General features: G+C 31.0%; 1 protein-coding gene and 1 non-coding gene across 4 annotated transcripts in view; both read left to right on the top strand.

Moving 5' to 3' along the window:
• The window catches only part of LOC124543705, a 112,546-nt gene that overhangs the window by 55,577 nt on the left and 43,094 nt on the right, over window positions 1-13,875 (top strand). For 2 of the 3 annotated variants that reach the window (XM_047121976.1, XM_047121975.1), the window contains exon 1: window positions 10,293-10,542. The exons of the other annotated variant lie outside the window; for it this stretch is intronic. The gene's annotated coding sequence lies outside the window, so the exon portion shown is untranslated. Of the gene's footprint in view, window positions 1-10,292; window positions 10,543-13,875 lie in introns of those variants that run through there. 3 annotated transcript variants of the gene reach the window in all.
• On the top strand, window positions 826-909 carry Trnal-cag. The gene has a single exon. It is a non-coding gene; the product is annotated as a tRNA-Leu (tRNA).

The following is a 13,875-nucleotide window of genomic DNA, read 5'->3' as shown; positions in this document are numbered from 1 at the left end:
GTAACAATAGCAAAAGTAATGTGTAGTTTGATTTTACCACAATTTATATTCACTTGAAAAAACCGCAAATATCGAATAATGGGAGATAGGGGACTAAAGTATAATATTGAAAATAGTAAGCAGAATTGTGTATAACATGATTGTAATAACACATACGTATATTGTGACGACCTCCATGGTCGAGTGGTATGTACACCGGTTTTCATGGGTACGCCACTCTGAGGTCCCGGGTTCGATTCCCGGCCGAGTCGATGTAGCTTACCATTAGTTTTCTATGTTGTCTTGGGTCTAGGTGTTTGTGGTACCGTCGTTACTTCTGATTTCCATAACACAAGTGATTCAGCTACTTACATTGGGATCAGAGTAATGTATGTGATGTTGTCTCATATATATATATATAAACATATAGTGTATAATTATATAACTGTTTCAGTTATACCATTTCAATCTGATTAAATTAATGTTCTTAACGTCCAAGGAAGACTTTTCGTCATTTTCGTGACTTGCCAATAAATAAATTTACAATACATTAATACATTACGTGACATTAAAAAAATAACTGTTGCTATTTTACTGAAGCTCCATATAAATTAAACGGAAAACTGAAGCGTAAAAATAAGTGGAGACACATAGATATCTTGATACATTTGTGAGCAGCTTGCTGAAAATGTCAGTGTATAATGAATTTACAAACTAATAATTAACATTTTTTGTGAGGAATCATTTAAAAATACAGTGATCTTCTAATCAACGATAAATATATGACATTTTATTGATTGTAATTTGTGTTGGAAAGTGATAGTTATTTTTGTATCTATAGCTCAAGTCAGGATGGCCGAGCGGTCTAAGGCGCTGCGTTCAGGTCGCAGTCCACTTCTGTGGGCGTGGGTTCGAATCCCACTTCTGACAGATTAATTTTATACCTCTTTTGGTTTAAAATTGATGAACAATATAAAGGCAATTTAACTTCTTTTCACAATCTTTAGTATTTGGGTGCCTATTGAATACAGTTGATATTTTTTCATTAACACAAATAGTATTAAGTACATTATGCCGAATATAAAGCATCTTTACATATCACTGTCATGGTCGATTTCTAATGTGGCGTTTCAAAACGTTACTTTTAATGTTGCTATATAAAATAGATTTATTTTATTATTTCCAATCGTACAAATAAAAACAATAGAAGTAGATCGGGCGTGATGAATGGTATTAGCTCAAGTTCAAGATGGATGAAACGGAGAACGTCACGAAGATTACATCCTACCTTTGAGCTGTCAATTTATTAAATTAAAGGAAAAACCTAAGTATGTAGACCTAAATATTGTGGAAGAGAACGAAATGAGTAAAAGTGATTTCATAAGCATTCCCTATGACAAAATATCTTAAGTGACAATTGTCAAATGTGGCAATCGGCTTTCTTTGTATATTCTATATAAGGATCATTCTCATATTATAAACTAAAGAATGTTATGGGTTAGGAGGTACAGAACATAATAATGATGAATGGAAAAACACGCATTGCGCTATCGCCGCGCCATTTATGTCGGATTGGAGCAAGGGTTATAATTATATACTTACTTTTTTTTAATTCATATATATAGGAGGCAAATGAAAAATATTTTTCAGCAATCTCATGAAAACGGTACGTCGGTATTAGTAAAATAATAATGTAATAGGCGACACACTATGTTGGTTCGATGCCAATTTCCAGTGGTTTTAATTTTACATTATACATTTTGATTTAATTTATTCGCTTATTACGAGTACAAATGTCGTTATTTTCAAAAAAAAGATAACTTTTTTTCTTGATCATTTTAATGTGACCGATGTTAAAAATAATTTGTTCTATTTTTGAAAATAAAAGAACAATTACAATTGTTTGTTCTTTTATTTTCAATATTTGATTTTTTTATACGAGTTACATTGTTAATTGTATAAAAATTTAAGATAATTTAGAAGTACACTGAAAAACAATAACTCCGTGCGTTGCGTGTTATATGCACATAAATAATAAATTTAAAAGAAAATTTTAGTTTAACAATTTTAACGACCTACTAAATATATTATAATCTTAGAACTAATTATACATAAATTGTGAATGTATAAAAATGTCTCATAAAATCCTTTTTAATATTGAATACTTGTGACCGTTTTATTTATTATTAATCAAATGGCAAAATTTTAGATGTTTATTTAATAATTATTTTCGTTCACTATATGTATCTTTATTAATAAATATATAAGAAAATAAGTTTAAATAATAAAAAAATAAAGTTCAATTTAGAAAGTTATGAAGTTAATTTTTTTTCTATCGGTATTGTTATTATTTTTCAAAAAGTAATAAATGTAGACCAAACATTCAATCTTATATGTATATGTTTAGCCATACCTCCTCTATTTTTATTCATCAAATGTCGAACCACACAATTGTTTATCGGGACAAATACTGTGTGAAAAACACACATAGATACAACAATAATAGAACAGGATGTGTTGTTATCAAATATAATATCATAGTAAGCAATACGATGATACTTTATATTAATGCCACAATACAAGTTTGCTGTTTTATTATCTATAAAAGGAAGACTTTTTAAAAGCTTTCTTTTTCATAATACGCTGTCAACTTTTTCAAATAAAGGAGTCATAACAAATAAATATAAAATACTAAGATGGATACCAGTAACCTATGACTAATAAAATGATTCTTTTGTTGATAAAAAATATATATGTCAAGAAGAGAATGCATTTAACTGACTATTTATTATACGAAAAAAAAACGTCTGAGTATATCTAAGTATGTATTGCACCTATTGTACATTTACATTGATGTTGAATAAAAATTATAACGTCGGTTTTATAGGTAAAAGAGTTGAATAAAAAAAATGTTCTTAATTTATAAATAGATCATTAAATTGTTAATCAATTACTAATAGCAATAAACCGTTTATTTTTGTTTAGTATTGGGTGCGAAAGAACCTTAAGTTGATTAGTTTACATTTATTAAAAGTGTTAAAAAAACAATATACAAATGAATAATTAAAATAAATACGTTGCAAAACATTAGAATATATAAATACCCTATCATGGTTCATCCTATACATTATTAAATCGATTTCCTTGTTAGGGTTTCGTGCAAACCCGTGTGGGTAGGTACTCATTCATCTATTTAATACTCACTCATATATTCTATCGCCAAGCAGCAGTACTAAGTATTGTTGTGTTCTAGTTTAAAGAATAAAGGAGCCTGTATACTGCAGGGAAAGGGACATAACATCTTAGTTCCCAAGGTTGGTGGCGTTGGCGATGTAAGGAATAGTCGATATTTTTTACAGCGCCATTGTCTATGGGCGATGGTGACCACTTATCATCAGTTGCCCATTTGCTAGTCCGCCCTCTTAAATAATAAAAAAAATCATGTAAATATATAACGGGCGCGGTTACTTTGGTTGTTGATTTGGATTGTTAATGAATTGAGTAGAGGGCAATAATGTTTCATGGCTGATCTACTTTTAACGTATGATATATAAGACAATTCAGCTTGATAGTAGATAAATATTTTTATATCAATCGTCTGTACTTTTTCTTTTAAGCGTAAATTAGCCCACAATTTGTAGAACAATGTGACTATTAAATTATATAGATTTTAACTAGTATAAAAAGCTGGCTAGTAATCATATTTTATTACTTTGTTATAACTTAAAAGAAAACAATGTACATTGTTATATCAATTTATCCTCCACAATACGTTAATTAAACGAATTCGTTTCCCTGACGTAGAAATTGTTTTTGATAGTAATATTTGATGATAAATCGTGTTCTAAAGATTCTCTCATTTTAAAATTGTAAATATTTATTTGTTATACTCGAATTCATTCTAAATGGATCTAATTAATTATAACGAAACGCTTCCGACATTACTCAAATACATAGCAACGCATATCTTAAAGATATTTCGGTGACTTTCTATTCATAGTTTCAGTAACAGATACAAAATATATACGTTTAACTATCGGACTGTACTCTGAAATATATGCGCAGGTGTGTCGTGTTCGATATTTCTGCTATACTATTTAGGACAATTTATTTCGGATTGAAGAATACCTGTTATACTGCTAGTCGAATACATACTAGGGTATCATAAATCAATCGGTGTATCATTCTTCGAATGTTTTAAAACCCTGACCTTTGAGCAATATGTAGGGGATAATTCTACTAGCAAAATGTAATTTTATGACAATCGAATCGATACGAAATCGCCGCCCTATGAACGTTTTTCTTCTTTACTAACGCAATGGTAACGTTTCGGTCGAAGTTGAATTTTAGATATGAAAATTAGAATTGTTCCCTAGTTACAATTCAGGTATGATTTTTGTAAAGAATAGTCGAGTTTGATTCGGAATGATCGGGAATCTGCATGTCTTTTCCTTCCATAATTCTCTGTCAGACGTCATCTCCCAAGTAACATTCTTTCCAACCATATCGTCTTTCACACAATCGATCCATCGTTTCTTTGGTCGTCCTCCATCTATCCAAATCCTATACTCATCCAAATCCATGCTCAAGGCCTTCCTCACAATATGTTCCTGATCCCTCCGCATTACATGTCCATATCATGACAACCGCCTTCCACATAACTTCTCGGCTATCGGTGTCACTAAGTTTGAAAAACTTCCTCTTATGTACTCATTCCTTACTCTATCCATTCGCGTAACACCACACATTTCTCTCACACGATTCTCATCTCCGGAGCATGCAATTGTCTTTCAGTCATCCCTTCGAACCTCGTTCAGTTCCGCGGTGAATTGGAAGGCAAAGCCAAATTGGCATCTAAAAAGCTCGGTGTGCTCAGCAAGGCAAGACAGTATTCGCGTCGACGTCGACGATTCGGCCCCACATGGAATACTTTCTGCTCTCACCTCTAGGCGGGTGCTCCCCATTACCAGCTCCTTCCATTTGGCCGTATCCAACGCAGAGTGGCTCGAATTATTGACGATCAAGCCCTTTCCGGTCAGCTTGATTTGGCTTTGCGTAGGGATGTTAGATCACTCTGTATCTTCTACCGAATTTTTCACGGAGAATGTTCCGAGTAATTGTTCGGATTAATCCCGGCTGCTGAATTTGACCTTCGGGCATCTCGTCAAAATTCGAAATTCCGTCCCGCCACCTTTAAGTCCGAAAATCTACAACAGCGCGATTTTCAAGACATTTTCTATCTCGCACAACCACTTTGTGGAACTCTGTGAAGGTTTTGCCGGCAGTTTTTCCAAAACGATACGATTTGGGAACCTTCACAGTAAGAGCGCACCTGCTAGTCCTCCGGTGTTGCAGATGTCCATGGGCGGAGGTGATCACTTCCCTCCAGGTGAGCCTTCTGCCTATAACATAAAAAAGGTCTGATTATGGTCTCATAGATCTTCCCCTTAAGTTTAAGGGGAATACAGGGGTCACAAATTGTTCCCGTGACCCCCTGACCAGAACATATACATAACTTGTAAGGGTCAAACAATTGCGGTCATTGAAAGCGAAAATCGACGTATAGATTTTAATAATTACCTCAACACTGGTCCAATATGTCAAGTTATTATTACATGAACATCGTAGGCGCCTTAGATTTTATAAGTATCTACCGTAACAGGAGGAGTCTTATATAATTAGAAAGGTGGGTTTTCATTAAAAAATATATACTTATATATCAAATTCTTCCAATACTTATAACTTGAATTTCTTAACAACTTTAGTTGCATATAACACAACGTAAAAGATTCAAAGATGCCGCTAACCCTAACAGTGCGTACTTTTGGTTTTAGCTCAATAAGCGTACTTTTTAACAAAACACAACAGATACAGATATTGTTATAATCTGCGTTTGCTATAAAACGTTACTGTCAATAGTTGTTATTATTATAACGTAATATTTTAAAATAAATCCTTTAAAAAATCTTGAAAACTGTTACGTTTAGCGAAAGTTAAGTGGTATAAAACTTTCCTGTTGACGTTTTTATAGTTCATGAATCTCTTATATAACATCTTTGTGTCTATTATAGTGTTAACAGCGTATAATTTATATCGCTTTCAATAATCGACTTAACCTTAAGAACAAAAAAAAAAACAAATTTTCTTTCTTACTCTCTGATGAAAAATAAAATGATCCACCCAGACTTATTTAAATAAAACTATGAATATAATTAAATTATATCATGATCACCAATTTAAAGCAAGTTGGTCCTGTGGTTTTTAGTGGATCTACATCCTCTTTACTATCGTTTACTTCTGTAATTATATTATTCTATTCGGTATTCATATCTTAGTAGCTTTTTCTTGACTTGCTTCGACTGACTTTTAATTCAACTAAATTTTAGATAGTTATGGCAACTACAGTCAGTAAAAGAAAATTGTTAAACGTTTTTAATATCTTAAAACGTCTAATATATCTAAGCGCAAGTATTCTCATCTTTTCTTTGAGCTTTACAAAAAAGGAATCTTATGAATAGTACTTTATTATAAGTAAGTTTCTACATACGGCTTCGCTCGACTTTTAGGTGTTCGTTATATGTCTTTCTTTGGATTTCCAGTTAACTTCATACCAAAATTCATCAAAATCGATTCAGTTTCTGGGCCTTGAAATAGCAACCAACAAACTTACAGACAAAGTTACATTTGTAATATTAGTTTTGATTTGATGAATTGAAGAGTGGTCTTTATATTATATTTTACTTATTGTAGTTTGAAGGGTACAATTTCTAAATAAAATGATATTTAATTTTAGTTATTTGTTATAATCATATCGTTCGGATAAATTTGAAATAATTTATAAAAACTGTTCTCTTGCTGAAATCCACTCGTTTTGATCGCTCTATTGAAAGCATAAGAGGCAATTTTATAGCAGTGATAACATTTAATGAGCAATTTGCGGAAAAAAAATGTGATGTTAGGTCTGTGTAAACATTTACGAGATGTATATTAATGGCTGTGAAAAAAAGTCATTTAAAATAAGACGCCAAGGAATCTTTGTCTTTGAAATCGTTGTAAATTTACATTAGACATTTAATATTCTAATTATATTGAGAAGAAAAATAAATTAATATAATAAATTACTCTACAGGGGTGGTTTTCATACAGCGCCCTCTCGCGTAATACTTGTTAAGCAGTCTACTATTCGCCCTGGAAAAGTTGACGGTGAGTTTTTAAAACGTATCCATAGATGGCGCTGACCAAATGTGAAAACTCAGTGAAAATTATTTCATTGTAGACGAAATGGCCTTAAATATATTTCAGCTCGTTTACCTAAGATGGCGTTCACAAAGGTTTCGTTACGTCTCTATTTAAATATCGAATGATTTACGTATCATTTTGGATTTTTCAACTGTTATACATATGTCTAATAGCTAACATTTTTCGACCTTATGAGTTAAAGGAATTAATAAAAAAATCATAATTAATTATAAAGTATAAAATTATAACGCCTTTTAATTCTTTTTTGAACCTTAACTTTAAGTGGTTTTAATATTATAATAAATATTTAGACAGCAGAAGTTTACAAAAAGACACCACATGTGATTAACAAACATAGTAATATCCCTTACGAATATATATATGAAAAGCTTTATCACCTGCAAGTTTCAACTTAATAATATAAAAATATATTTAGATTGACAGAAGAATAATCAACAAAAAAACATCGCATCTGACTAGTAAACATAGTAATATCCCTCACGAATATGTATCAGAAAAGCTTCATCAACTGCATTAAGTTCCAACTCAATCAGAAGAAGGCTACGTGTATAGAATACGAACAAAAACAAGCATTAATTCTAAAACGATGTGCAGTATGAAAAATATTGGTTCAAATTTTCTCGTAATATTTCACATAAGATAACAGCTATCTTCTTATGATATCATAAAATTAAACTTTTACCATATACTAAGAGAGCTTAGTCTGATCCCTAACATCGAAATCTACCAATAAATAGAAAACGCTTACTCATATAATTTTACTAGCCACTCGCTGCGACTTCGCTTTAGAAAGAATATTTTACACTAACATTTTATATAAATTTACAGCCACTAAGCTTCCTTCTCTCGTGTTCTTTAAATATGTAGATAACAAAATGTAATATGAGTTTAAATATTATATTATATTAGTGCTGTAAAGAGGAAAGTTTGTGCTCAAGCTGGCTTCACTTAAAATCTGATTGGATTGAGATTGAACTTTCATATTTCATTTCTTTTCAGCGATAGTTTATAGTTACAGGAAGGACCACCATACTTATCTCCAACTATGGACAAAGCAGACCCGTTTTAGCTAAAGGGTGCGACAATTCGGGTGCCTTGCGTCGGAGAGCGCTTCGACGATGACTTTCCTAAGAGTGTCTCTTAAAAATATTTTTGGAAGGAAGCAGAGATCGTCAGAACACGGTCTGTATACAGGCGTTATTGTACTCAACTTACACTGGCGCATTCACCCTTACAACCGGAACACAATGTTATCAATCAATACAATTTGGCGGTAAAATATATGATGAATGGGTTAACCTATCCAGGCAGGTTTACACAAAGGCCTGCTACCAAGTATGATTGGTGAGTAGTGGAGTTGGAGGGTGGTAGTGTGACCTTCACCCACTAGGAGAGCTCCACTGAGCTACGATCGGAGCACAGCACAGGAGGGGTCATGGAAGCGTCATATACATATAATGCAACTTTGATTTTCCTAACAAAGGAGCAGCTACGAAACGAATAATCACAACGGAAACTTTCTAAGCGAACGTTCCGAAAATTATAACACGGATGAAAACGTGATATGCATTATTTGAAGATTTAGAAACTTATTATATGTATCTCTTATAGATAAGCTATAGTTACCGTTTTTAACCGACTTCAAACAAAGGAGGAATAACTTTTTACATTTGTTAACTCAGAACTCTATCGTTTATGAACCGATTTGGGAATACGTAAATATCATAATAGTAGGTAAACATAAGTCTGTATATAGCAGTCAGTGGTAAATCTTCATAAATATAAATAACTTACAAAATACATAACCCTAAAAAAATATATACCTTGAAATTAATCTTTTTTGTTATCTGTAAATTCGACTTCTAGTTATACAGTATATTTAAAACGGTGAATCATTATTTTGTTGAATTAGAAAAGACAGGATAAAAAAATACATTTACGTATTACAATATGTAATAAAAGATAGCCTTATGTATTGCCATGACATATTAGTATAATGCGTTTGTTTGTGATCAAAGTACTTCTAGTAATGCCTTCAATATTTACGACAAAACTTTTCTAGTTTATATTTGTCACTGAAATTTGTAGGCAATCTCGTATAAGTACATAAATATCTTTTTTTTTCATTATATTAATTAGAATGTACAATTATAATATTCGTACATTTTAATTACATATAAGTTATGTTTTGGATTTGTTAGCGTGCGAATTAATTATATGAATGTTGTGTTAAACATATTTCTTAAGCGTGTTTAGTACCTATAACTGATGTATCTTTATAATATATTTATATAGATCATTCATTAAGGTTCAAAATCATCTCATTAAATGAACATCGTTTTGCATCATTATAATATGTTATTTCAATGCATATAACTTTTTTCTACCTCATATTAAACATTATAAATTAAGGCCTATAATGGACAAAAGTTTCATAATAATAAAATAAAAACATGCTATTTTTTAAAACATGGCAATAAAATGTTAAATAAAAGATAATTAATTCTATAATAATATTTCCTTTCAGTGCTTTATATGTATCTCTCAATCTCGGATTTTTAGCGCGAAAAACATCTGAAGGATAGCTTCTTCATAAAACCTTAATAATATACAAGTTTTTTGTATGCTCATTCATGACCCATTTTGTATGACCCGGCTGCAACCGGATACATAAAAAGTTTCAAATTCAACCATCTAGTAAGGAGTTGTGCTTATTATCTACGCGCTATTTGTTTTAGAAAATTTATTTAAAAAATATATAAATTGTTTTTAACCATATACATTCTACATGAATCTAAAGTGAGTTTACTTTTTCATATAAGATATGATTTAAAAATTAACACCTCCATTTAGATCAGTTTTAAATACGGTCGCGTTTTAACATCTTGTCACTGTGACGCAGAATCTCCGAAAATATCTCTGATATTCGAACCTAATTAGTGTTTTTTGAACCCCGATCAACTTAAGCCCTGACCTCCTAAACGTTTATCAAGATTAGAACCGCCGATACACCCTGAGTGACCAGTATTCAGTATTCAGTCAGCGCGATCGCCTCCGCGGAACGGACGCGAGACGCACGCCCTCGCGAGACTCGATCACAAACACGACACCAAATCAAAAATGATTATCACTGACTACTATTAAAAATATAAAAATACACTCAATTATAAAATCAGTTATTTTTTTTTCGTGAAGTGTCAAAAAAGGCGGGAAGTTCCACAGATAAAAATGACTTGAATTAAATTATTGTTTTTTTAAGTGTATATTTTTAATGTTAAGTGTATCTTATTAATCGATGTCATGGTAAGATTTCTGGTATAGCAAGATGATAGTGTTGATGCCATTGAATATACATAAAAAATAAAATAACCGACTAAAATCTAACATGTTTTTTTAAGTTAAACAAATATACATTGTTTGTAGTCCTGAGGTCATCATTTATTGTCGCCAAGGCTGAATGGTATTGTAGTAAATAGAAACCTACAACATTTTGTGACTTTTTCGTAAATATTTATTAAAACTCACGAACAAAAAAATAGGAAAAAATATCTTCAATATATATAACTTGTATACTATGTACATCATATATAAAAAAATTTATATTTTTAGGCTGATCAATAATATATATGGCAATAATCATTTACGTGAATTTAGATAATGAAAAGCAAAATTCGTAAGATACAATCGCTCTTTGATCTCAAGGATGTATACATTAATGTTTTGTGCCAGTCATTCCGAAAAAGAAATGAAATATTTTTCTTCAAAAGAAAAGTTTTGTCAGTGGAAATAATTTGAACCATAGTATTTATTTCCGTGATATTAAAGTCATTAAATTAAAAATAGAAGTAGGCTACATGTTTATTTAGTGGTAAATCATAAGATTTCTGATGTTCAAAATAATCCCAAAAGTCGTAACGATTTCAGTAAATTAAAAATTGTCTTATCAGTTGAATTGCATCGAATTTCAACTGACATCATTACATAGATATTTATGGCCAGTATTCATCATCATCATTATCAGCCAGTGATTTGTCCACTGCTGGAAGTAGGCGCCAAAAGCTCCCAGTTCTCCGGTTTCCGTCACACACACAGTCAGTCAGGTCCAGTCAATTTCTTTGCCAATAACACAGTTGATCATTAAAAACCCAAGTATAAAAATTTCCAGTGGTAGTCCTCAGGTCAGTTAGAGTTTCTGCATTTGTGTTAAAGGCGAACAATGGAATCCAAATACGTATATGACTACGTATACATTTTTTTATCGAACTAGATACCTTTATCGATGACTTGATCTATGATGGCGATATATACAATATAAAGAAACAAACAATAATGATTTTTTTATTGTTTGCATAACTTTTACTAGTTTACTAATTTGTGAATAGAATTACATAAACATAAAAGAAACAAAATCAACGTCCAATTCCAACGTGAAACGAAATATAAAAATGTTTCTTTTTAAATACAAAAGTATTTAAAGTAGGGTACTATGTTATGAGTTCTCAATGTCGTTACAAACTTTTCGGTCAAAAACTATACAATATATTATATTACTTCGAACAACAGCTGCTACACATCTTAATTTGTTATTCAAACATACTCCTCACATAACCTCTCTAATATTTATAAATACAGAAAGGCATTAAAAAATCTAAAGAAAGTTATTTCGTATTTTTTAATATACTGCCAAGATACTTACCTTATTCCTTCTTAAAGCAATAAAATAATAATTCAGAAATTTTGTTGTATTAATAATATGCGTAATAATATACAACTAATGAGTTAAGAGGAAAGCATATCTAGATTATAATTATTTTTATTCTAAGTATAAAAGGTTACAATCTTGATGTTGTATTTACTAGCATTGAAATAGAAAACCTAATCGTGCTATTTTTACATTACGTTCTTACGAGCAATACAATTTCTAATCGTGAACAATACTGTAGTTTGGCGACGTTGACGTCCGTAGCCAGATTTATTTGTTAATAAAATAGTCCAGTCTCGTTGAAACGTGAAACTTACGAAAACAAAATCTAATAGCTTCATATTTCAAATTATTGTGATTAATTTCGCCTCTAATACAAGCTATTTATTCTCGTAACGTGTAAAACAAATATATTCTGAACCAAACGGTCACTGACAAGTATTTGGCTTCAGAATGATTTTCATTTTGTCTTTAAAAATAAATTAAAGTCTCTATTCATAATAATACTGGCGGAGCGTGAATGTTGGCTTTAAGCTTAGTTCCGTCTGTTGACGTTTTAAGCGTTAGTTTGACAATCGCTGACAGATAGCTTAACTTTCAAATATTTGAAAATGATAACCTGAGATGTGATAATATAGATATTACTCAATAATATCGTAATGTTATTGGCTTATCAAAATAAATGTGCTTCTTAATCACTTCATTGCATGTCCTAATTGGAGTGTGTTTACAGAGTCGGATTTAAAGGTCTGGAGGCCCCGGGGCCACAAAGCAATGGAGGCCCTAGACCAACAGAAGCGTGAACACCCTAATAATTATATTATTATGAATGATTTAGATTTTTTTTATTTTATTTCAATCAGTCAGCTATGATTTATTTACTTTTATCGGTAACTTTTCAGATATTAAGTAGTAACATTATTATAATTTGTCTATATCTCGGTATTTGTTAACTTGCTGAAAACTGTGGCCCCCACTAATGTGGAGGCCCCAGGGCAGTTGCCCCGGTTGCCCTTCCCTAAATACAGCCCTGTGTGTTTAAAATAGATTGATTTATAGTTGAACTTTTATCAAAAATATGACTTTTGCTGGCCGATTAACGATAATTTGAAAGTAAGAAATAGTTATTACGGCATACTTACGCCATAATTTCTGCACTGTAACAAAATATTCTAAACATTAACATTATTGCTCTAAAATACTTGAAAGAGTCTACATACATAAAAATATAATATTTAAAAATATATTTTTTTATTTATTAACCGATAAAACACTGTTAAAAAATATTATTTACTGCTCATGTTACTTTAAAATTTATGAAATAAAACATACTTAATCGTTATTAAATCAATTTACTTATTAATTATTATATTCAATATACGATCAATTAGAAAAAAACCCGCATTATATTTTTAGCGAAAGTAGTGTTTTGCAAAGGCCGTCAAAATTACCTTTTCTTTTTCCATACTCAATAAAACCTAAATTGAGTCATACGTTGATTAATTAACAAAAGTATCGTTCGATTCCAGACAAAAAAATTTTTCTTTTTTTATTCGAAAAATAAATAATTTAAAACATAGTATTACAGATTTATTGGTAATGTAAAAATTGTATAATGTAGGTGGATGGGAATACGGGCTAAAAAATGGTAAATGGTCATAATCGCCTATAGACATTACAGCTGTAAGAACATTAACCAATTTTTCTATCGTCACTTTAAGGGCCGTCAATCTCTGCGTAGTTAGGTAACTACAACAGTTACTATTTTTGTTTGGCGGTAAAATACCATTCACAAAGTACTTGCACAAAGCCTTACCGCCACAACAAAAAAACAAAAATAAAATGTAACTACATTTAGGAATAAATTTATATTTTAATTAATTAAAGTATAAATTAACAAATTTATATTTTAACCTGAGATACTAAGCTGTTTC

This window comes from Vanessa cardui, chromosome 3 (assembly GCF_905220365.1).
Source record: "Vanessa cardui chromosome 3, ilVanCard2.1, whole genome shotgun sequence".
In the NCBI taxonomy this organism is placed as follows: Eukaryota; Metazoa; Arthropoda; class Insecta; order Lepidoptera; family Nymphalidae; genus Vanessa; species Vanessa cardui.
Note: the sequence above shows the minus strand (reverse complement) of the source record. Positions and strands in the feature narration are given on the sequence as shown.